This window comes from Tinamus guttatus, unplaced genomic scaffold, assembly GCF_059628265.1.
Source record: "Tinamus guttatus ecotype Peru unplaced genomic scaffold, ASM5962826v1 Tinamus_guttatus_pri_ptg000055l, whole genome shotgun sequence".
NCBI classification, from domain to species: Eukaryota; Metazoa; Chordata; class Aves; order Tinamiformes; family Tinamidae; genus Tinamus; species Tinamus guttatus.
Genome location: NW_028288589.1, coordinates 1,550,861 through 1,564,519, shown reverse-complemented (window position 1 = coordinate 1,564,519; position 13,659 = coordinate 1,550,861).

The window sequence follows — 13,659 nt, the reverse complement described above, 5'->3', positions numbered from 1 at the left end:
TTGAGCACATTAGCAATAAAAGGAGATGAGGGCACAATCCTGATCGATGACCTGTGGCTGCCCCAGGCTGCTGCAGTGTCAGCACACTCGTGGTCACAATCGTGGTCCAACCATCCAAGGACTGTTCCTGATGGGCAAGTTGGGCATAACCATTCTGTTTGAAACGGGGAGGAGATTTTAGGCACAAGGACACGAGCTGTACCCACCCGGTTATCCTGAAACCAAGGACTAGTCAGTCTCTGGCCTCCTGTAGTGCAGGGACCACCAATGGAGCAGGGTGGAAGTTGTTTGCATGGGCTCCAGCCTCTTTGCCCAGGCACAAGCAGGGCGCTGCTGAGTGTGACAAATGTGGAACACTGCATATTGCACGGCTTGAACCCACTTCCAAGGGAAATTCCACCAATCTCCCTTCTCAAAAAACACTGAAGAAAAGTGATTTAGAGTCCTAGCTTGGAGATCAGCAACACAGAGCTACCCCAGGCTCTTCCAAGGGCCTGACCACACATGGTCACTCAGACCTTTGCTTAAGGGGGAAATGTTGCCAGAGTAAAGGGAGCTGGTTAATTTTGGTGGGGGGATTCCTTTCACCTAGCCTCAGACTGCTACAACATCAACACACGTATCTAAGACAGTCAGTGCAGGCAACATCCTTGGAGAGGATCAGGCAGTATGAAAATGTATCTGAGCTGACCTATTTCACATGCCAAAACTATAATGAGATGAGTCGTGCCAGAGAAACACCTATATTTTTCTCATTCACTGTAAGAAGAGACACCGTTGAAGTAAGTAGCTCACGTGTGGGAATCTGGATTTTTTTCAGCTACATCCTACCTTCACTTCCTAAATTTCCTCCTGCAGTGCCCATGGGAAAGAACTGCTTCAGTCATGAACTCCTACCAGCACAAGGAGACTTTTACAAACCAGCTAATCCTTTCTCACCCCAACAGATCTACTGACAGGACAATCCACGAATAATCTGCCTGAAGGCAGAGAAGCCAAACAAAATGGGCTGTGTGTGCTGTGAAAGTTAGGGATACTGAGCCCTGCCAGAAGATTTAGCCACAGTAGCCACAGGCTATGGCTACTTAGTTTTGCATGTTGTCGTCCACAAAAGCCCTTTGCACAAAAAGATGTTTAAGGTTGCAGATTTTAGAGCATCAGTCATTATAAAAAAATGCATGTAAATCACGCACAGTGCTGCAGGCATATAGCAGGCTGCCAGGGAGAAACTGCAGCTCTGTGCCAGCACCTCAAGCTGTGAGCTCCGGGCTCCCTGCACTAAAGCTTTTTGCTATCCCGAGCCCCCATCTGGGACCTCCTCCAACTCAGCCAGGAGGCCGCCCCTATGAACGTTGATGTTTGTGAGGAGAGCAGTGTTACCCTTCCATGGGGCTGGGAAGCCCCTAGCAATGAAAAGCAGGGACCAAACGGCACAGACCCACACAAACGAGTGATCTGAGCATGCAAAGGAAGGCAAAACTATCAGGCCTGTTGGTGATGCCAGCTGTGTTGCATCCCCTGCTTAAATCCGTCCTTGTTCAGAGGGTCTTCTGGGAAAAAAACAACTGTGAGGAAGCTTTCACTGCTCCCTGTGTGTGTCTGAAGGACAGGGCACCTCAGCTACGGCAACATACAGACCAAATGCCCAGCTCTGCAAATCACAGCCTCCAGCAGCCTTTCTGGGCATTTGCTACTTTAGAAGAATTAACTCAGTATCCAAGGACAGCGCATTTAGAAGGCCTGGAGAATGACCCCAGGGAAGGGAAGTACAACGCACACTGGTAGCTAAATATTAAGCTGGTACCTGCCTCGATGATCAAGTCGTGCAAGTAGCTGCAAGCGCAGCCACATGACCCCGCTCGCCGTTCTCCTCATCCTCGGCCGCTCCCGGCCCTGCTCGCTCGTACTCGCAGCACGTTGCTCAGCCTTGCAGCGCACGGGCCATCCCTGCGTGTCTGCGCAGCGCCGCAGGGACACACGCCTGGCCTTGGCCAGAGGCTCCCGGCACGGCTTCAATGTAAATAAATGAAAGCAGTAACGCCTGGAGAACAGAAATCCCTGCGAGCAAGTTGGACTGTTAAACAGCACCTTTGCTGGCGAAGCAGGAGGAAATGTGTAACGGTCTGTGGTTTGGCCTGATGAGTCCTGTGTGTTTCTAAGAATCACCGTGACACGTGTAACCCCTGTCCCAACACACACACAAACACCGCAATATAAAGCAGCCTCTTATATCATTCATAGTTACCCATCGCACAGAGCTGCTGGATTTCACTTCTGCAGAGCACTGGGTGCCTATTTCACCCTATTTCATGCCCAAATTCATGGCCACTGCTGTGGTAGCATCATGTACATCCTCAACATAACCCTCCTGCTTCTCTCTCATGCCATGACCCCCACTCCTCGACAGCCCCAATGGCATCAGACAGCAACTACACAGGGCTATAAAAAGGCATGTGCTAAGACATACGTCTTGGTCACACATCCTGCCTCACAGGGCTCGTGAGCTGAAAAAGAAGGAAGAGTCTGAGTTGGGGAAATTTTGGTGCTGGCTGAAAGGGTATGACCATACAGGAAGGAACAGAACTGCTGTCTTATCTGAAAGGCTGCAACCATCCTCGAGACAAGCGAGCACAGAAAGGGAAAGCAGCCATGCTTCAAAGAACAAATCATCATAGCGCAGACTTTCTTTGTACAGCATCCGGCTAGGAAGTCTGCTCTACACGCAGCTAAAACACAAACCCTGCAGGATTTTAGCAGTTAATTGACTCTCCACACATACCTCTGCAGCAAGGGTCTCAGAGGAGGGCAAGGCTTGTGGTCCTGCAAAACAGGCGGATAAACCCAGACCGAGGGGATAACAGTACCACAAGGAGCGATACCAGCTGCCGACCTCAGGGCCCCTCGTTTGGAAACGCGGAGCCCCACGGAGATGCCAGGCTGCCATTTAACTGAAGGACCCATTCGGGCAGATTAAAAGCGCCCTGCGGTTCCCCGAGCGTGGTCTGCAAGCCTTGGGGTCTGCCCTGAGCTTCAGAAACGGCAGATCAGCTACGTGCCAGCCGCGGCAGCGCTCCTCTCCTTGCAGCACAGGGTTACCGTGCATGAAATGAAATGCATGCAGTGAAAATGGCTGTGCAAGCAGAGCCCTGGCAGGGCTCAGCCTCACTCCAACGAAACAGCCCGTGTTGTGGAGAGGCACGGTTATTAAATTAGCATCTGATGCAGGACCACGGGCTCCTGCACCACCGGCTACCGTGTCCAAGCATCAGCACTGCCCTGCCAGCAGAAAACATTGGTTTTAGCTCAGGTAACCTCTGTGCTTAATCATGCTCGTGGCGAAGACAGTCACATCGGTACCGAGCAAATGACTGCTCGGTGTTTATGCAAACATATATATATATGTGTATATACACTTTTATTTATTATTTATATTTTATATATATATATGTTTGGTACTGGTTCAGAATGATTCAAAACAGTCTGTTGATTTTTTTTCTTTTTTACCAAAAGGTGGGAGACAGCCCTGGTGTTTTCAGCCATTAAAAAAAAAAAAAAAAAAAAAAAAAAAAACAGATGCATGGGAAATATGGGGAATATGGCAGTGAAATCCAGGAGTGGCCTGGAGAGCACGAACTGTTCATTGGCCCTTCACAGACACGAGCTGGATGTAATCAGAGGAGACCAGCAGATAGCAGGTCCAAAGCAAACAAAAGGAGGTGGTTCTCCTCACACCTCACAGTTAAACTATGCATCTCCTCGCTGCTGGATTTGAAAAAAAAAATAGACGTCAAAGCCATGTAATAAGTGTCCACTGATGTCCATTAAAAACAAACACAGAAAGAAAAAAAAATCTGAAACAGTCTAGAATCTCTTCACACAGAGGTTGGGAGGCTGGAAGAATTTAGGGCATCACTCACTGCGGACTTGTCCTGTCCTTACACTCATCCTCAGCACCCTCAGGAGCAGAACACTTCCCAGACGGACCTTAGGATGCAAAAGTCAATAGGTCCTTAGGACGCAAAGAGACCGTGCAGCCACGTTCCCCTAAAGGGAGGCAAGGATGAGCTCTTATTCCTGCGGGGACCCACATGTGGGAGCACCCGGAGGAGTGAGGAGTCTGTAGGCGAGGGCTGTATTTGTTCACAAGCTTACAAGAAAAGGATGCGTCCACTATAAAGCAAAGCACAAAGATGGCCATAAATATGGAATATCCTCTCCAATGTGGAATACCGTATCCCGGCAGGGCCAGGCCCAGAGCTCACTGAAGTCGATGGGGAGGATGACATAGATTGATTCAACTTTCATATCATTGCACAAAACACAAATAACCCACCTCACACTGCACTGCAGCCACCAGGTAAACCCGCACAGGACCTGCCACCATCCCGCAATCCGATTCCCACAGCAGGACAAGAGGGACAAGAGCTGCCCCAAGCCCTTCTCCTAAAAGCCCCAAAGGGGAGAAAACACCTTAGTAACGTGGTGTCCCTCAGGCAACCGCTGCTGTCACCTCTGCAGGCAGCACCGCTGCGTCATGCAGGTGAGGCTGCCGCACTCGGCGGGGGCCAATCTTTTAATAAATAAACAAAAAATAACAGATAATAATAATAATTAATATTTCGAAAAGATTTGTAACACATTTTCAGTGCACAGCATGAACGGAAACACGCATCCTCACAGCCACCTCAGTTAAGGGTGTTTCTCCTTCTGTATTTTCCAGGAAAAAAAAAAGATATTTCCATTAAAATAAAAAAGGTGTAAAGACCCGGTTTCCATGCGTGGAGGGTTTGAACGCGCAAAGTTTCGCCCGGGGGAGGTGATGATGGAGCGGGAAAGGGGGAAGGGGGGGCAGCGCTTCCATCCCCGCGCGGCCGCGCCTCACGGCGGACACGGTGCCGGTGCCGCCGAGGAGAGTGGGATCCGGGACACACTCACCCCGCCGCCTCCTCCGCCGTGTTCGTGTTCGTGTTCGTGCCCGTGCCCGTGCCCGTGTCCGCGCGGAGCCGCCGCCTCAGGGCAGCGGGCGGCCCGCGCATGCCCCGCCGCGACACCGCCCCGCGCCCGCCCTGAGGCGGCGCCAACGGCCGCCGCGGTCGCGCGGCCTCCGCTCGCACACGGCAACAGCCGCACGCACAAACAGTCACACACACACACACCCTCGCACACACCCGGAGAGGCCACGACAGTCACACTCGCACCTCCCCCCCGGCCAGCTTACAGCTTCACCTTACACCCGGTACACACCTGGGTTGTCACCCGGCCACCCGTGTACACCCGCACCAGGTCTCCTAAGAGCGATGCACTGAGTCGGATGCAACACGGAGGCTATTTCATTTCCTACTGCGTTTGTACAAACCTTTATAAACCAGATTCGTTAGGAAGCATCCAAATCTGCGTATTTGGGGAGAGCTAGAGGGAATGCAGGGCATCCCTGTGTCCAGATGTGCTTCTCTGTGTCCATATGTTTAGCTCTTAAATCTTGCAGTTGACACCGTGGGGACAAAGCATCGCTCCTGATGGCGTTTCCATGGGATTTTGGGGCACAGACTTGTGTTCATTGCTTCATTTTACCTTTGCTTTGGATCCCACCCGAAGCCTGCAGATACCCCTGTGTGTGATGCTCCATTGCAGATGTTGTGACCATGGGGGTGCAGACTGAGAGGTTGACTCCGAATGGGGAAAAACTGAGCCTAAAACCCAGTTTTTTGGAGGAAGTGTGGGAAGTAGTTCCTCAGAAAAGGTGGTTTCTCAGAGAAGGGTGGAGAAAGACAGCCAGCAACAGCCCTCTGGGTTGTGCACAGGGTGTTACACAACGCAAGGCAGATAGGGAGAGCTCCACAGGAGCGTGGACAGCGGTTGTAAAATCTCATGTTTTGCAGTCCCGATTGCTAGGGCAGCTGTTTACAGTAAACCATCTCATTTAGTCATGGTTATGTGTCACACTACTACCAAGCCTACCCCAGTAGAGGCAAGAATAAGGAAAATAGAAAAAAAAATCTGTTAGAGTATGTTGTAGACTGTCAAAGTAGTAAGTTCCCTGTTTCTCTGCAAAATCTGTAGCTCCTGGACATCCTTTCCCAGTGCTTGAGCTCCCAGGAGGGAAAAAAATACCCCAATTTTGCTGGTGAGGCTACTCCAGCCAAGGGAATAAAGGTTACTTTATGAAGGTAGCACAGACCTATCTTCAAGGGTAGAATTCCCACCAGAAAATAAAAAAACACCAGGGTCAAAAGCAGTGAAGACACCAGGCTCTCTTCATTGACAATGAAGCCAGTAGGCACAGTCTGACCATGTCCCTTCACTAATTTTTCTTGGGATCCAGAAAAAAAGTTATTTGCACCCTTGTGGCTTTTGGGGAAAGGTCTCTGGCTCCTTAGCCCATGCCTGTGAAAATTTTGGGAAAGGTATATGCCATCTGCACCAGCCTGTGCCAAAATCCACACTACCAACTTAATAGTAAAGGCAGGAACCTTCCCAAGGGCCGGTTAATCTACTAAAAAAGATGCCCATTTCTCCAGTCTTCATCTCAGCTTGTTTAGGTGGGCTTTGTTTCCCAGGACTCCCAAGAATCCTGAGTTTTGTGGGTTTATGAGCTCAAAAGAAGCAGTGTGGGTCCAAATGGGAGCCTTGTGGAGGGAACAGGAGAGCCAGGAGGCAGAGTGGGAACGGAACTCAAGGAGAACAGATCTGCTAAGTTACTGTAGTGCTTGGGGCACATGGGAGACAGGAATGATGCTCTGCTACTGGGGATGAAGACCAAAGGTACCGGTAGCTGGGGTGATACTGGAAAGAAAGTAGGGCTGGTCCACAGCTGAGAACATGAAGGTCTTGTCCCAGTGCTGCTCCTCTTCCATCCATCCCTGCTTCATTGCATGTGAAAGTCAGGCAACAGGACAGCGATTGGTCAGCTGTGTGGGATTTACAGGTCCCTCCAAAAGCAGTTTTATCTTTGGAGAAGAGGTGGGATCATCTTTGCTCTGTGGCCTTCTGTGCTTTCTGCCCAACCAGGAACAGCCCTTAAGTCAAGCTTGGCCTATGAGGAAAACCTGCCTCCTTCCCAATTGTGTATCCAAAGTGATACCAGAGAGTTGGCTCGTCCCTTGGCTTTTCCCCAGGAGATGTTCATCGCCTCCAAAATGGGAACATTTTGGAACATTCCTAGTGCTGGAAAGAGCCTTGGCATGGAGGACTGAGGTGGGAAGAAAAAAAAACCTAAGTAGGGCTGAGGAAAAACGGGACAGGGGAGTGGGATGTCCCTGCTTCAGCATGTGCCTTGTAACACTGCTGGGTTGCCTGCCCTCGTTTTCTCCTTTGCTTCTGCTCCGATTACAGGCTTCAAGACACACCTCGGGAGAGACTTGCATAACTTGTGCCACAGCTCCACATGACCGTAATTGCTTTCACCTAGTTCCCTTTGAGGCAAAACCCAGGTGTGGTTGGGTTTGCCTTGGAGATCGCTCCCAGGAGGCAGCGTAGATGGGATTGTGCCAGGCTGGCCTCTCTCTGCCCAATAAAGTCATCGGATATGAGGGAAACACCCGAGTAGGGTGGAGGTGAACTGCCTAGTGCTGCTTACCTTGGGGGTCTGGGCCACTTGGCAGGCAGGCCAATTCTAGGTGTGCCCAAACCTTGTCCACTCTCGCCTTCAATGCGCTCTTCAGGAAAAAATACCAGCTTCACACAAGAGGCAGAACTGAGACAGCCAAAGCAACAAGCAGGATACAGAAAGCAGACCAATCTCCCAGTATTAGGATATCATAAATAATACTGAACAGTGTTGATCTTAACGGAGTGAAAGAAGACTGCACGGTTTTGTGCAATGTGCATTTCCTGTATCTCGAACTCCTTTCAGCAGGCGAGAATTGATGATAATGGTTTAGAGGGATTTAGAGATGGTTGTGCAGTTGCGTAATACTAAGAACGGAAAAAATGTCAGTTTTGGAAAGGATATGAACCTTCATGCTTCAAAACAAAGCTTCCAAGTAATAGGGTACAGGAAGGGAATTTCTTTGCAGATACAATAATCCATAACTCTTCCATAGGGGTTTATTTTATCTTCCTCTGAATTAAGGCATGCTGGCTAGCCTCAGGATGTTGGATTACTTGAATCCTTTGCAATGATTTTGAGTCATGCTTATACACTTTTCAAACATCTATAATTCAGAAAATAGGCCTAAGAGTCCTCGGTTACCAAGTTCAGCCCCCTGCAACCACATAGAACGATCTGATTTAATTAATTTTGCCAATTATTCTTTTTATACTCAATTTTGTACCCCCAGTAGACCATGCTACAAAAAGGAAGTTATGAAATTTAGGGTTAGGACTCTTCTTGTTTTGCATGGTGCTGATCACACAGCGTGACACTCAGATGGTGATTACTAATGTGATTTAAAAGAATTACCACGAGGACTGCTAAAATATCCCATTTTCCAAAGCTTGCTGAATCGACCGGTGGACTTTGCAGTTATACTGCCCTGCTGCTGAAATTATGTTTGGTAGTAATGAAGGGAAAATGATGATGTGTATAAAGATCGGTGATTTCCACCCCTGGAAGGAAAGAAAAAAGAGAAAAGAAAAAAAAGAGAGAAAAAAAAAAAGAGAGAAAAAAAAAGAGAGAAAAAAAGAGAAAAAAAAGAGAGAAAAAAGAGAAAATAAAGAGAAAAGAGAGAAAAAAGGAGGAAAAGAGAGAAAAAAAGAGAAAAAAGAGAAAATAAAGAGAAAAAAGGAAGAAAAGAGAGAAAAAAGGAAAATAAAGAGAAAAAAACAGGAAAAAAGAGGGAAAGAAAGAGAAAAAAGAGGAAAAAGAGAAAAAAGGAGGAAAAGAGTGAAAAAGAAAAAAGGAGGAAAAGAGAGAAAAAGAAAAAAGGAGGAAAAGAGAGAAAAAAGAGAAAATAAAGAGAAAATAAAGAGAAAAAAGAAAAAAGGAGGAAAAGAGAGAAAAAAGAAAAAAAGAGAAAATAAAGAGAAAAAAAAACAGGAAAAAGGAGGGAAAGATCGAGAAAAAAGAGGAAAAAAAAGAGGGGGAAAAAAGAGGAAAAAGAAAATAATGAGGCAGCTGTCCTTGTCTTTAGGAACAGCCCAAACGCGTGAGGGCAGATGGGCAGTCAGGAATAGCCGCGTGCAGTTTTGGCGGGTCTATATTTGGGCCATCAGGACTTCCCCGGCCACGCGGCGGGGTTGCCGCTCCGGGCAGACGCTCCGGCCGCGCTCTCTGGAGCTGTGTTGATTCAGCCACTCCTCCGGCTTCCTTTGCCGTGGGACTCGGTTTTATTGTGCCCGGAGACACAGCCTGGGTGGTTCTTTTTTTTTTTTCCTTTTTTTTTTTTTTTTGAAGTACCATATTTTTGTTTTGCTCAGGAGGAAAAGAACGAATCACCCGCAGGATCCTGAAGGCCATGGGGGAAGCAGCACTGGAATTAAGATTTTATGCTACCAGCAGGCTCCTTTTGCAGTGCTAACACTGTGCATCTGCCCACAGGAGGGAAAGCAGACCTCTTTGCACCCGTCTTCCTGTGCTGGGAAGTAGGAGGAAGGCTACAGCAAGCACATCTTAATAGGCTGAAGGTCAGTCTTCATTTTCTGCATGCTTTACTGTGCAGCTCCCCATAAATTTAACTAAATAAATTCTATTCACAAGCACTGATTATCATTTTCCTTGTTTTTCTTCCCAGACACTAGGGGAAAGAAAGGAAAAAAAATAGATCGGTTTAAAGATTTACCAGAGTGTGTGGGAATAACAAATGCTTAAAGAAAATGACATCGGAAATGTCCGAGTTTGGTGCAGATGCGATTCGGTGAAATTCTCCAGTGCACGTTATGTAAAAGGTCAGATTAGAGGATTAAGAAGGATTCCTCCAGTATTAAATTATGTCTTCCACATTTGGCCCTGAAATAGTGAAAGCCAGGAACGCTATTTCCTCTTGCAGGAGCAAATTCCACAGTGCAAGTTCAGCTCCTGCAAGGGCAGCTGGATGAGAAAACAGGATGGACAAATCCTATTTTGCTCCTTGGAAAGCACAGATTTAAACAGACTAAAACATTCCACAGATCATCTCATTTCCCACATTGTTTCTATTAAAAGGAAGATTTTTTTTTCCTATTGAATTCACTTTATTCCATTTTATTACACTTCCACCTTATTCTAAATATTTGTGAAGTGTCACCAATATCTTGACCCAGATCTGCTGCCTGAGGAAAAGTGACTCTGCTCAATCTGGGATGCTCCTTCCCCATTTCTGGAGCTGTGGATAAGCCACCAGCCACATAACTGCACGGCTTGCTCCTGCACTCCTTCCACTTCTATGGGCTAAATAAGGGTGCTCGGCATAACAGGAAGCTCATAGATAGTATGGCTTGAAAACTGACTTTTATTTACGGGAAATAAAAAATAGAGCCTGAGGGAGATTGCGGGGTGTATAGGTCAGAAAAAGTGGGGAGCTCTCCAGTGGAACAGGAAATAAATAAAGGCTATCAATGATAAAGGGAGCTTGGAAACCCAATGAGAAACCTCCGGAATCAGGTGATGCCTGGGAAAAGAGGGAGGTTTGCGGGTCAGCATGGGACAGGACTGTGCCTGTGTTTAAGACCTGGCTGATGGGCAGTCAGGTCTTCCTCTGTTTTCCTCCTTCCTGGCGCCCTCATCTCCCTGTTTTATTTCCACCCACTACAAAGTCTTGTTGAAAATGCAAATAGACGAGGTGATAAAGTACAGGCTAGATCAGCAGTGAGGTGGATTGAAAACTGGCTGAATGGTGGAACTCAAAAGGTTCCGATGAGTAATGCAAGGGCTAGTTAAAGCCCTGTAACTAGTGGCATCTCCCCTGGGGGTCAATATTGGGTCCAATCCTGTTCAATTTATTAATCAATGACCTGGCTGAAGGGACAGAATGCCCCCTCAGCAAGTTTGCTAACGATACAAAATTTGGTGAGGTGGTCGATACCCCAGAGGACTGTGCAATGACTCAGAGGGACCTGGACAGGTTGGAGAGTTGGGCAGAGGGATTTCATGGGTTTCAACCTCATGAAATTCAGCAAAGGCAAGTGCAGGGTCCTGCACCCAGGAAGGGATAACCCCATGAACCAGGACAGGCTGAGGGCTGCCCTTCTGGAAAGTAGCTCTGCAGAGAAGACCTGGTGGACAACAAGGTGACCATGAGCCAGCAATGTGTCCTTGTGTCCCATCTCTGTTTGTTAGCATCGGGTCTAGCAGTGCCCCTCACCTTGTTGGCTCATCAACCACCTGCATCAAAAAGTTATCTGCAGTGTTCTCCAGGAACCTCCTGGACTGTCTGCTCCGAGTTGTGTGATTAACCCAGCAGACATCAGGGTGGTTGAAGTCCCCGATAAGGACCAGGGCTTGGCATCATGAGGCTTCTTGCAGCTGCCTGTGGAAGGCCTCATCCACTTCCTCTTCCTGATCAGGAGGCCTGTAGTAAACTCCCACACCAGTGTCGCCCCTGTTGGCCTGCCCTTTAATTCTCACCCACAGGCTCTCAACCCGTGCTTCGTCCTCCCCTACGCTGAACTCCATACATTCCAGTTGCTCTCTCACATTAAGAGCAACTCTGCCACCTCGCCTTCCTGGCCTGTCCTTCCTGAAAATCCTAAAGCCATCCATGGCCACTTTCCAGTCATGAGAGCTGTCCCACTCTGTCTCAGTAATTGCAATGAGATCATGGCCCTGCAATCGCACATGCATCTTGTTTGGACTAGATGATCTCCACAGGCCCCTTCCAGCCTCAACTCTTCTGTGATTCCTGGGAGCTGCCCACCCAATTTGTTCCTCACCAATCATGATAAGCCTGGTTTTCTACCTGTACTAGCTTGTCTGGATTTCTGCCTGGAAGCTGATTGCAGCTTTGCAGTACTGTGCAACTGCACCTCCTCTTGCTCTGCCAAGAATATTTTACCCTTTCGTTTATCCATGAAAGCCTGAAGACAGAGCAGAGCGGGCAACATGAAGAAGATGTCTATTGAAGATGGCAAGACGAGAGTCGTCACTGAAGCCTTCTGCTCACGAGCCCACAGCCTTGGAGTGATGCGAGGACAGCATACCCATCCTGAAGGCCCTTTATGAGCCCTCATTGCTCGGTGCAACATGCTCCAAGGCTCCGGGACAGCCATGGGCCACGGCAGTGCTTACACAACACGATGGCCATGGAGTTTAGGTTGAGAGCATCATGCTGCTTCCTCTCCCCAGGGTAAAAGAGCTTCTGCCTCAACTCCATTACCGCTGCAGCCTCCATCTCTCTTCATCCCTTTGTCCTTCCCGGCCTGACCTGCTCCTATTAATTATTCACACGAGCGCCGGGACAGCTGCTATAGGGCACTCATATGAATAACAACGGACAGCTATTTTTAGCCCTAACTCCTGTTACCTTGAGGTCTGCAGCGATGGTTCCTGCTGACTTCCCCTTGACTCTGGCAAGTCTGCAAAGAGGGTGTTAAACCTTCATCCCATGAAGTCAAAATGGATCCCACAGGGTGCAGGAGCCTGGGCTGAGAGCGGCTCCATGCTGGTGGCCAAGGGGGATGAGCAGCCCTCATGTCTGGGGAGCAGAGTGGGGGACCACTCCAGAGCAGAGGACCCTGTTCTCCACCCCTGCTCGGGTTCTTTTTGAGATGCATAAACATAGGTGAGAGCATCGATGGATTCCAGAAACTGTCTATTGCAGAGTGAGAAAAAGTTTCAGAGCTGCTATTTCACATCAGGTTCTGACAACATATACAGGACATATTTCCTTTTGGGATTTACATAAACTAATTACTCCAGGCAGTTTACACAATTACAGCCGCTTGCAAGTCATTCGTGCCAACACCCAGGGCACGCATTTCTCCCACTCTTCCTTTCATGGCAGTGGTGGATAAATACACATAATACATTACCATGTTTGCAGCACTCACTGCACGATATTATGTTGCCTTACAGGAAGCAGAAGTATCTTCCCATCTCCTATGACAGAGCTCAGAAGATATTGGCCTCCAGCAGCACTTAGCCACAGCTAATACTTGTGGTTATTCCAGAGGAGGATGGGGCCTTAAAGCTTTAGAGGAGAAAAAAAGCTGAGCTTTCACTTTGATATAGAATTACATGAAAAAAAACAGTGTTTGTGGAGCAAACGTCCTCCCAGACTTGCACTTCATATATCCTACACTGCTCACGATAGTTACTAATAAATTTTTCAGTGTGTTTATGGGGATCTGATCCAGAGACATAAATGGTAAAGGGGGAAGGGGAGCTCTTGTGTCCTGGTCCTTTGTTCCAGGGCCTCTGGAAGCTGCGGCACTGAAGCTGCTCCCCCTGGTGACACCAGCCAGGAGGAGCATTTGGAGAGTTTTGCACATCGAGTATCTATGAGCAAGCCCAGCACAACTGCTCTGTTATCCCACTGCCTAGAGGACACACACAAGCCTCTCCGAATAAAATAAAGTGCTTCCAGCTTTTAACTCGTGATGCGTTTTTGTAATCATCACAGCAGCAGAGTTTAGATATTTAATTTTATGGTGTACCAAAGGGTTTTTTAACGGGGTATTAGCGAGGCTTTTGGATAGCTCATACTGAGAAGTACAACTGCCTCCCCTCTTCTGTGATTTCTGCCTGCAACGTATATATATCAAACCCTCGAATCTTGGACTCAGGTCAGTCAAGACGAATTTAAG